This window comes from Mauremys reevesii, linkage group 3 (assembly GCF_016161935.1).
Source record: "Mauremys reevesii isolate NIE-2019 linkage group 3, ASM1616193v1, whole genome shotgun sequence".
Taxonomy (NCBI): domain Eukaryota; kingdom Metazoa; phylum Chordata; order Testudines; family Geoemydidae; genus Mauremys; species Mauremys reevesii.
Window position 1 is genome coordinate 35572329 of NC_052625.1, and position 9891 is coordinate 35582219.

Genomic DNA, 9891 nt, shown 5'->3' on the forward strand with positions numbered 1-9891 from the left:
CTAAAACCCCCCACCCTGGATGGAGGAAATATAGCCTCATTGAAGTTAATGGCAAAATCCCACTGACTTCAATGAGGCCAGGATTTACCTTGGATACTCATATACCCTTACACTTCTACCTGAGTTTTAGTTTGAATATGGATTTGCCAAACTACCTTTGTGTGATGTTTCACACTCTTAATATAATCATTTTTCCCCAAGTGATTATATTTGGAACACTTATTGTATTAGGAACAAATCTCCATCCCAACAGAACAGATCAGATAAATCAACTGTGCACTAAGGAGTTTCTGGAAGGATGGGGAACAAGAATCTGTCTCTTTCCATGCTGGCTGAGAAGAGTTAACGTGGAAGCTTTGTGGATGCAGCTGCCATTTTAGGGTGCCTATATCATAAGCTACTCCTGCACCCCTCTCCCCACTCACAGGGAGGAATAACCAGTGGATCTGTGTAGTATGGAGCTACTGTCCTCAACCTGCCCCAGACCTATCCCTAGGTCCCCCTCCATGCAGCACATTCCCATGGAGTGATGGCTCGCAGTACACTGATGGTGTAAACCCTCTATATATGCACCTTGAATCCTGCCTCGCCTGTGCACAGTCCTTTCCCATATGCATACAACATAAAGACACACTTAGTCCTAAAACTGATGCTGTGATTTCAACCCAAAAATTACTTTAAATTTTGACAGGTATTAACCCTGTTATAATATATAATCAGGGCTGGTACTGGAATGCAGCTTTGTTATGCACAATTACATGCATACTATTGTACCACTCTGCTAATTCCCTGCTAGTTTCCTTGTAGTTTGCATTTTGTCAGGCACAGAACTCTATCAGAGGGGTTTGACTCCCCCTGCACTAGGCTAAAAAGGTATCCCTAAGTATTAGAGAAAATTACGCTTCCTACTAGGGCTGTCAATTAATTGCAGTTAACTCACGCGATTAACTCAAAAAAATTAATTGTGATTTAAAAAATCATGATGAATTGCATGGTTAAACAATAGAATACCAATGGAAATTGATTACATTTTTGGATGTTTTCTACATTTTCAAATATACCGGTTTCAATCACAACACAGAATACAAAGTGTACAGTGCTCACTTTATATTATTTTGTATTACAAATATTTGCACTGTAAAAATGATAAACAAAAGAAATAGTATTCTTCACTTCACCTCATATACATACTGTAGTGCAATCTCTTTATCATGAAAGTGCAACTTACAAATGTAGGGTTTTTTGTTACATAACTTCACTCAAAACCAAAATGATGTAAAACTTCAGAGCCTACAACTCCACTCATTCCCACTTCTTGTTCAGACAATCGCTAAGGGAAACAAGTTTGTTTACATTTACGGGCAGTAATGCTGCCCACTTCTTAATTACAATGTAACCTGAAAGTAAGAACGGGTGTTCACATGGCACTGTTGTAGCTGGTGTAACAAGATATTTACATGCCAGATGTGCTAAAGATTCATATGCCTCTTCATGCTTCAGCCATCGTTCCACAGGACATGCATCCATGCTGATGATACTCGTTAAAAAAATAATGTGTTAATTACATTTGTGACTGAACTCCTTGGGAGAGAATTATATGTTTTCATAGAATATCAGGGTTGGAAGGGACCTCAGGAGATTATCCAGTCCAACCCCCTGCTCAAAGCAGAATCAATCCCCAGATAGATTTTTGCCCCAAATTGCTATATAGCCCCCTCAAGTATTGAACTTACAACCCTGGGTTTTGCAGGCCAATGCTCAAACCACTGAGCTATTTTACCCACATTCTACCATATAGCTCATGTTATAGCAGTCTCGGATGATGACCCAGCACATGTGGTTCATTTTCAGAACACTTTCACTGCAAATTTGACAAAATGCAAAGAAGATACCAATGTGAAATTTCTAAAGATAGCTACAGCACTCAACCCAAGGTTTAAGAATCTGAAGTGCCTTCCAAAATCTGAGAGGGATGAGATATGGACCATGCTTTCAGAAGTATTAAAAGAGCAACACTTTGATACGGAAACTACAGAACCCAAACCACCAAAAAGAAAATCAACCTTCTGCTGTTGGCATCTGACTCAGATGGTGAAAATGAACATGCATCGGTCCACACTGCTTTGGACAGTTATCGAGCAGAAGCCATCATCAGCATAGAATCATAGATTATTAGGGTTGGAAGGGACCTCAGAAGGTCATCTAGTCCAACCCCCTGCTCAAAGCAGGACCAATCCCCAACTAAATCCCCAAATCCCTAAATGGCCCCCTCAAGGATTGGGCTCACAACCCTGGGTTTAGCAGGCCAATGCTCAAACCACTGAGCTATCCCATAGAAATGCATTGTGGGATAGCTGCCCAGAGTGCACCGCTCCACATACCGCAAGTGTGAACACGCTATTACGCCAGCAGCTGACAGTGTGAACACACAATAGCAGTTTCCCTTCAATGCTCTCTGAGCGGCTCTGTAACTCTGCCAGTGTAGACATACCCTTAGTAAATTACGTTCAATACCCATAAGTAGGTAAAATTGTAATCCCAGATCCCTCCAGCCCTTCTGCCAGGATATCTCTGTCTTGTTTCATTCACTCAGGGCTGTGTTTGCCAGGCTTGGAGAATGATCTAAGCCTTCCACATTGTATAAACAGTGAACTGAAAAGAGGTAAGAATAGAAAGAAACAGAATCTATGCATGGAAGACTTTTTTTTCACACCATTCTTTTTACAACTTTGGTGCCCCTGATGGGCACCCACCCACTCCAAGACCAGTCCTTTTGCAGAAATGGGGTCTTGTGGTGGTTGAAACATCAAGGGACATATGAATCTTTAGCGCATCTGGCATGTAAGTATCTTGCAACGCTGGCTACAACATGCAGCATGCCATGCAAACACCTGTTCTCACTTTCAGGTGACATTGTAAACAAGAAGCAGGCAGCATTATCTTCTGCAAATGTAAACAAACTTGTTTGTCTGAGCGACTGGCTGAACAAGAAGTAGGGCTGATTGGACTTGTAGGCTCTAAAGTTTTACATTGTTTTGCTTTTGAGTGCAGGGTTTTTTTGTACATAATTCTACCTTTGTAAGTCCAACTTTCATGATAAAGAGATTGCACTACAGTACTTGTATGAGGCGAATTGAAAAATACTATTTCTTTTGTTTTTTACAGTGCAAATATTTGTAATAAAATAAATATAATGTGAGCACTGTATACTGTGTATTCTGTGTTGTAATTGAAAATAAATATATTTGAAAATGTCAAAAACATCCAAAATATTTAAATAAATGGCATTTTATTATTGTTTAATAGCACGATTAATCATGCAATTAATCACAATTTTTTTAATCACACGATTAATCACAATTCATTTGTTTAATCACTTGACAGCCCTATTTCCTTCCTATAGGAGCTTTGGATGGGAATAGCAATGGAGAGAATATTGAATAAAATTAAGTGATCCTTTTGCAATACATCATCTGGCATTGTACTGTCTTCAATAGAAAAGGAAGAGCAAATAATGCATCCCTAAATTTATGTCCTTTAATAAAACCAGGTTGTCTGATGAATGTGTACTTTGGACAGTGTTTTAATTTTTTTTTATTTTAAACTTTCTCCTGAATGACCTCATATTCTATACTCTTAAAAACAGACAACTTTATAAAGTATGCCAATTAAACATACAGTATATTAGAGCTAACATAAGCCCTTTGCTTTTCTTCAGAACCTTCTTTTGCATCACTAAAATTCTGCCTTTTCCCCTTTGCTCTGGTACACACTCTAGGGCTCTGGGGCCATGCCAAGAAAATCAGCATATACCCATGGAGGTCATAAAGAAAAAACGTTTGACATCATTTCCTTCCACTCATTAGCAGATTTAGTCTGGTTGGACACCATTTATTTTTCGGATAGTGTGGTAGTTGAGTACTGTTTCTCACCTCTCTGGATTTATGGGTAAGATATGCTAAAACCTTTTAGCATACACTTACACTGGGTAAATACTTGTTACTCTACAAATTATGAAAGCAATGTTGGTTACACAAGAGCTTTTCTTAAAGCAATGAAGTAAGAAATGATATTATGCATTCTGAAGATCATTCTGCAGAGAGAACAGCAAAAATAATCATGAGTTGTAATTCTTCAGGGATTCCTCACAGAAAGTGTGCAGTTTAATAACCTCATGTATTTTAGGACTAAAGGAAAATCATTCATATGAAACACATGTTCTGTACCTAAGCTGCAGAGTTAATGAAATGTTTCACACACAACTCACACAGTATGTTCTCTTCCTGGGGGGGACTATTTCTGCTTACAAGGCTGCAATTTTTTTTTTTCAGTCAAAAGGAAGGTATTCAGGAGTGGTGTAGTCCCTTTCAAGATTTTTTTGACTGAACATCCCAGAACTCCTCTTGTAAGGGCCTATTCCTGCTCTGGTTAAGGTCAATGGAGAAAACCTCCCTAGTTTTCAGAAGACTATTCGGGCCCCAGACTAGGTGGGGAAACAGTTCAGAAGCCTTGTGAGACACTGATTGCTGGAACTCGGCGTTCCACAGCAAACACTTTGCAACTTGTAGGTTATGACCAACACTGGTAGTAAATCCCTCAGTGGGATGCTGAGCACTCAAGTCCCTTTTGAAATCAGTGTGAGTTGTGGTGCTGCTCTGTAGCCTATGGGATGGCACTCTTCACACTGAAAGATAAAGCACTACCTGTACTTATAAGTGTTTGGACAAACTAGTTTCCAGCTATGAATTATTCCACTTTGACTATTCAGATTGTGTTGGTCACATGGTACAGTTTCTTCTTGACTGGATGACTTAGCAGTTTAAACAAGAGAATAATGCATAATAAGCAAAAGATAATGCACCAAACACTGAAATCAGTGGGGTTTTGGGCAGACTCAAGGATCCGCTCCCATGGAACTCATTACAGGATCAGTCCATGGCATGCCATTCCTAACATAACCAGCTCAGCTTCTTTGTTTACTTTCTGCATCTTCCCCCCCCCCCAAATGGTGTGGAAAGGCAATTGATTTTTAAAAACAAAATAAAATATACAACCAACTCATTAGAAGAGGAGAAATTTTGCTTCCCCTCCCCCACTTCTTCAGACTGGATATCAAGCAAGCTGTTTTGCTTTAGCTGTATGGGGAGGCCTGCTTGGATTTATTAAATAATTTGAATGATATATCACTAATTTTTGCAAGAGTTTTTTGATAATGTATATCTCAGGAGATTGGTTGTGACACAGCATGATTATCTTGGAACCAGCAGTGGTCTATTCATTTTACACATATGCTTGCTTTTGTATGATTTCTTGATTCGTACTTAAATGCTTAATCCCCTTAAGGATACTGCTCTCATGATGAAAGACACCAGGCTACAGAGCCATTCCAAGAACTAATCAGTCCAACAACATTGTGTGGCAAGTGCACCTGCAGATTTCAAAAACAGCATGGTTTTGATCAGGAATAAAACGTTCACAAGAGAGAATTAAAACATCTAATTAAACAATTGTTACAGGAGAGAGAGGAACAATTCTTGTCAAATGGAAAACATGATATGCAGGGAGAGCTGAGTGAATTCTATACAACAGGTAATTTACCTGACAAGCTTAGTCGCTTTCTGCAGATGGTCATGATTTCCTCAGAATTATTCAACATAGAGGTTTCTGCCTGTATTTGCTATTCAGGTACTTGTTGTACACTATGCAAAAGGCTGGGCAAGCCACATCCATATTACCACCCTGACGCCTAGCCTTTACTCATCTTTAGGGTTCCAAAGAGGGTTATTTGTGGGATCAGAATTGGCAGTGTAGGCTTTGGAATTGAGGGTTCTATATTGGACAGGTGTAGAGCAATGGGAGATATGTTTAGTCCCAACTATACATATAAAATGATGGGGTCTAAATTAGCTGTTACTGCTCAAGAAAGATCTTGGAGTCATTGTGGATAGTTCTCTGAAAACATCCACTCAATGTGCAGTGGCAGTCAAAAAAGCAAACAGAATGTTGGGCATCATTAAGGGATAGATAATAAGACAGAAAATATCATATTGCCTCTCTATAAATCCATGGTATTCCCACATCTTGAATACTGCGTGCAGATGTGGTCGCCTCATCTCAAAAAAGATATACTGGAATTGGAAAAGGTTCAGAAAAGGGCAACAAAAATGATTGGGGTAGGGAATGGCTTCTGTATGAGGAAAGATTAATAAGACTGGGACTTTTCAGCTTGGAAAAGAGATGACTAAGGGGGGGTATGATTGAAGTCTATAAAATCATGACTGGTGTGGAGAAAGTAAATAAGGAATTATTATTTACTCCTTCTCATAACACAAGAACTAGATGTCACCAAATAAAATTAATAGGCAGCAGGTTTAAAATAAAGAAATGGAAGTATTTAGTCACACAACACACAGTCAACCTGTGGAACTCCTTGCCAGAAGATTTAGTGAAGGCCAGGACTATAACAGGGTTCAAAAAGAACTAGATAAATTCATGGAGGATAGGTCCATCAATGGCTATTAGCCAGGATGGGCGGGGATAGTGTTCCTAGCCTCTGTTTGCCAGAAGCTGGGAATGAGCAACAGGGAATGGATCACTCGATGATTACCTGTTCTGTTCATTCCCTCTGGGGCACCGGGCATTGGCCACTGTCAGAAGACAGGATACTGGGCTAGATGGACCTTTGGTCTGACACAGTATGGTTGCTCTTATGTTCTTCTTCAGCCCCACAAAGATTAATTAGGAGTTTATACCTACAATCCTCAGTTGGTTGTTTTTGTGCAGAAAGCTCCCTTTAGGTGGTGTTCGCAGGCAGCCATGGTAAAAGGAAGCCCCATTAGCACAATCCAATGATAATGTCACATGACAACACTTCTATATCTCAAGATATGACCCCAACAGTAGCTCATTGCAGAGTTCGTTGCTTAGGGCTAGTCTACACTTACCTGCCGGGTCGACGCGGTGAGTTCGACTTCTCGGAGTTCGAACTATCGCGTCTAATCTGGACGCGATAGTTCGAACTCCCCGTGCGCTCCAGTCGACTCCGGTACTCCACCACTGCAAACAGCGGTGGCGAAGTCGACCTTGGAGGCGCGGACTTCAATCCCGCGGCGTCTGGACAGGTAAGTAGTTCGAACTAGGGTACTTCGAGTTCAGCTATGCTATTCACGTAGCTGAACTTACGTACCCTAGTTCGACCCCCGCCCTTAGTGTAGACCTGCCCTTAGTCTGTCTCCCCCATCTCTTCAATCTCTCCCAGTTCTAGTCACTAGAACACCTGTTCCTGCCAATGAGCTCTCCAATGGTGCATTACCTATTCTTGCTGGAATTCTGCAACTGTTGCATTTGGAGCTGTAGCAATGCTGCAGAATTCCAAAGAGGAATTACAGTATGTTATCAGATCAACTGTGCTGCTCGCTGTAAGAAGGTTACTACAATGTGTATCTTCAAACCATTCACATTTGTCAGATACCTGAATGTCATCAGGTTGAGGAAAGCTCTGGTATGTCTGTCCTTGGGCAGACAGATGTATGCTTTCCTGATCAATGTCTGCACCAAACTACTTCTGTTGGTCCAGCAGCATCTGGATTGAATCATTAAGGCCAGTAGACAATTACTGATCCTATTCCCATTCAAGTCAAGTGGAGTTTTGCCTATATGGGAGGATTGGGTGCTTACTAGTTCTTTCATTCTTTGCACTTACCATGTGAAAGATCTTATGAATGGCAGAACACTTCTAACATTTAATTTTATATGTAATACAATTACAGGACAATGAAAATTAGGAAATAGCAAACATCAGAATCAGAGGTAAGATGATATTTAATTACCTATTTTACTGAGAATTAACCACAGATGGGGTGATCAGATGTCCAGATTTTATAGGGACAGTCCCGATATTCAGGGCTTTGTCTTATATAGGTGCCTATTACTCCCTACCTCCAGTCCTGATTTTTCACTTGCTATCTGTTCACCCTAACCACAGAGACTATTACTGGAATATCTATGTACCTGCCACCTCAGCATAAAGAAGGAAGCACTTCATGTTATAGGAGGGCATTATGGCACATTATGTATACTTTACTACTGATAATTTTAGTATGTGTTTCCTTTTTGGTTTAGATTGGCACTTGCAATAAAGCAAAAGAGCCCAAATCTTGTTCCTCATTCTCAACTGAATAGATCTGTTAAAAATCAGCCTGTGTGGGGCAGTGGTGGACCATGAGCCACATATCTTCATGAACTACTGCAAGGTGACATGGACTTCAGCTGTTGCTGCACAGCCAAGCACTGTACACACTATCCAATGGCTGAGGGAGCTTTTATCTGGAATTCAGTGGAGGCAAAAACTAATAGAATATTCACATTCCTATTGATTGCGTAAGATATACATTTCTAAGTATAGGTATCCAAATCCAGTCTCAGTTACAGTGATGTAAACCCAGAGTAACGCCTTGTAAGCAAGTGGAACACTATATAGTACACTGAATGAAAGAAAAATACTCTTGTGCACAGATCTGACTGTTACAATACTAACAAAATAGCTCAAACAGTCACTAGCTCTTAGGCCCCCTTCATATAGTTGAAATTCTTCCTCTACTTTCAATCAAGAGGGCTGTATGGGGTGCAAATAGGGTAAAATTTAGTCCTATCAATCCCAATAGAGGCAAATGACTGTTCCCACTCCACCCCCCATTGATTTCCTAACATATAAAACTCCATTCACATGCCTCTGAACATCTGCTTATGATTGCCTTTCATGCAACACAACCAACTCAATTACTGCATAAGACATCTCAGTGTAATGGTAGCTATTTCTCCTCCTTTAGTTTGTCTATCATTAACATCTATGAAATTGGGAAGAGGAGAAGTTCCCTCCTCTCTAGGGGTGGATATAATACTATACAAAAACATAGGTAGTCAGCTGCATCTGCTTTAGATTGTAACAGACTTTTAAAGTTTGTTGGCCAGTGCCACATATTATTTTTAGCTAAATGGATTAATTGTAAAGGAGAAAATCCTGCCCCTGACCTCTCTGCATTTATGGAAGGTTGTAAAGATACCCCACAGGCAGTCCTTACTGCCTGTTCCCCATAGAGCACAACTCTACAGGAGCTCCTTGTATCTCACCACAGGGGAGATTTGAGGAGAAGGGATAGCAGCTTTGTGGCTTTGATGATACATTAGCCAAACCCTGATGCAGAGGAGTTGAGGTTACAGCAAGCATGGAGGGCCTCACAGATCCAATACTGCAATAAGAGCCACAAAGCAGCTCTCTTACCTGTGACCTAGGGATGAGGCCAGTTCTTTCAGAGCCCATCTACCCTGTATGCACTGGGATGAGGATTTGGCCACAGTGTTGTTTAATAATGTACTTAGAAGCAGTTGGCCTTTAATAAATATTAATTATATTCTTTAAAAATAAGTTAAAACATAGGACAATCTTACTGTAGATCCTATAACTTCTAAAAATCCAGAATGGCCATTTTGCTTTGGACTGAAAACAGTTCTGTAGTTCCATACACACAACGTTTGTTGAAATACTTGTGTTATTCCCTTTAACAGAGGTATGACCACACACCCTGTACATAATGTTCTAGTGCTACTTTTACAAGCTTTTTCTTCTTCGCAGCCAAACAGATTGGCCCCCGTTTGCACTGATAACTGGGCACAGTAGAGTCAAAGAAAGCCAAGAATCTGCCTGTTTTAGCTCCAAATTTTATTTTTATCGCTTGTAAAGCCAAGGATATTTTGAAGAGCATCTCCCAGCTCACAGGAGAGAGGGAAGCACCTAGTGGCTTATAAACACAGACTATTAAAATGGATGTTTTTACTTCTATGCACACATTGTGCTCAGTTTGCAGACATGCCAGTGAATGTTTTCCTCCAACT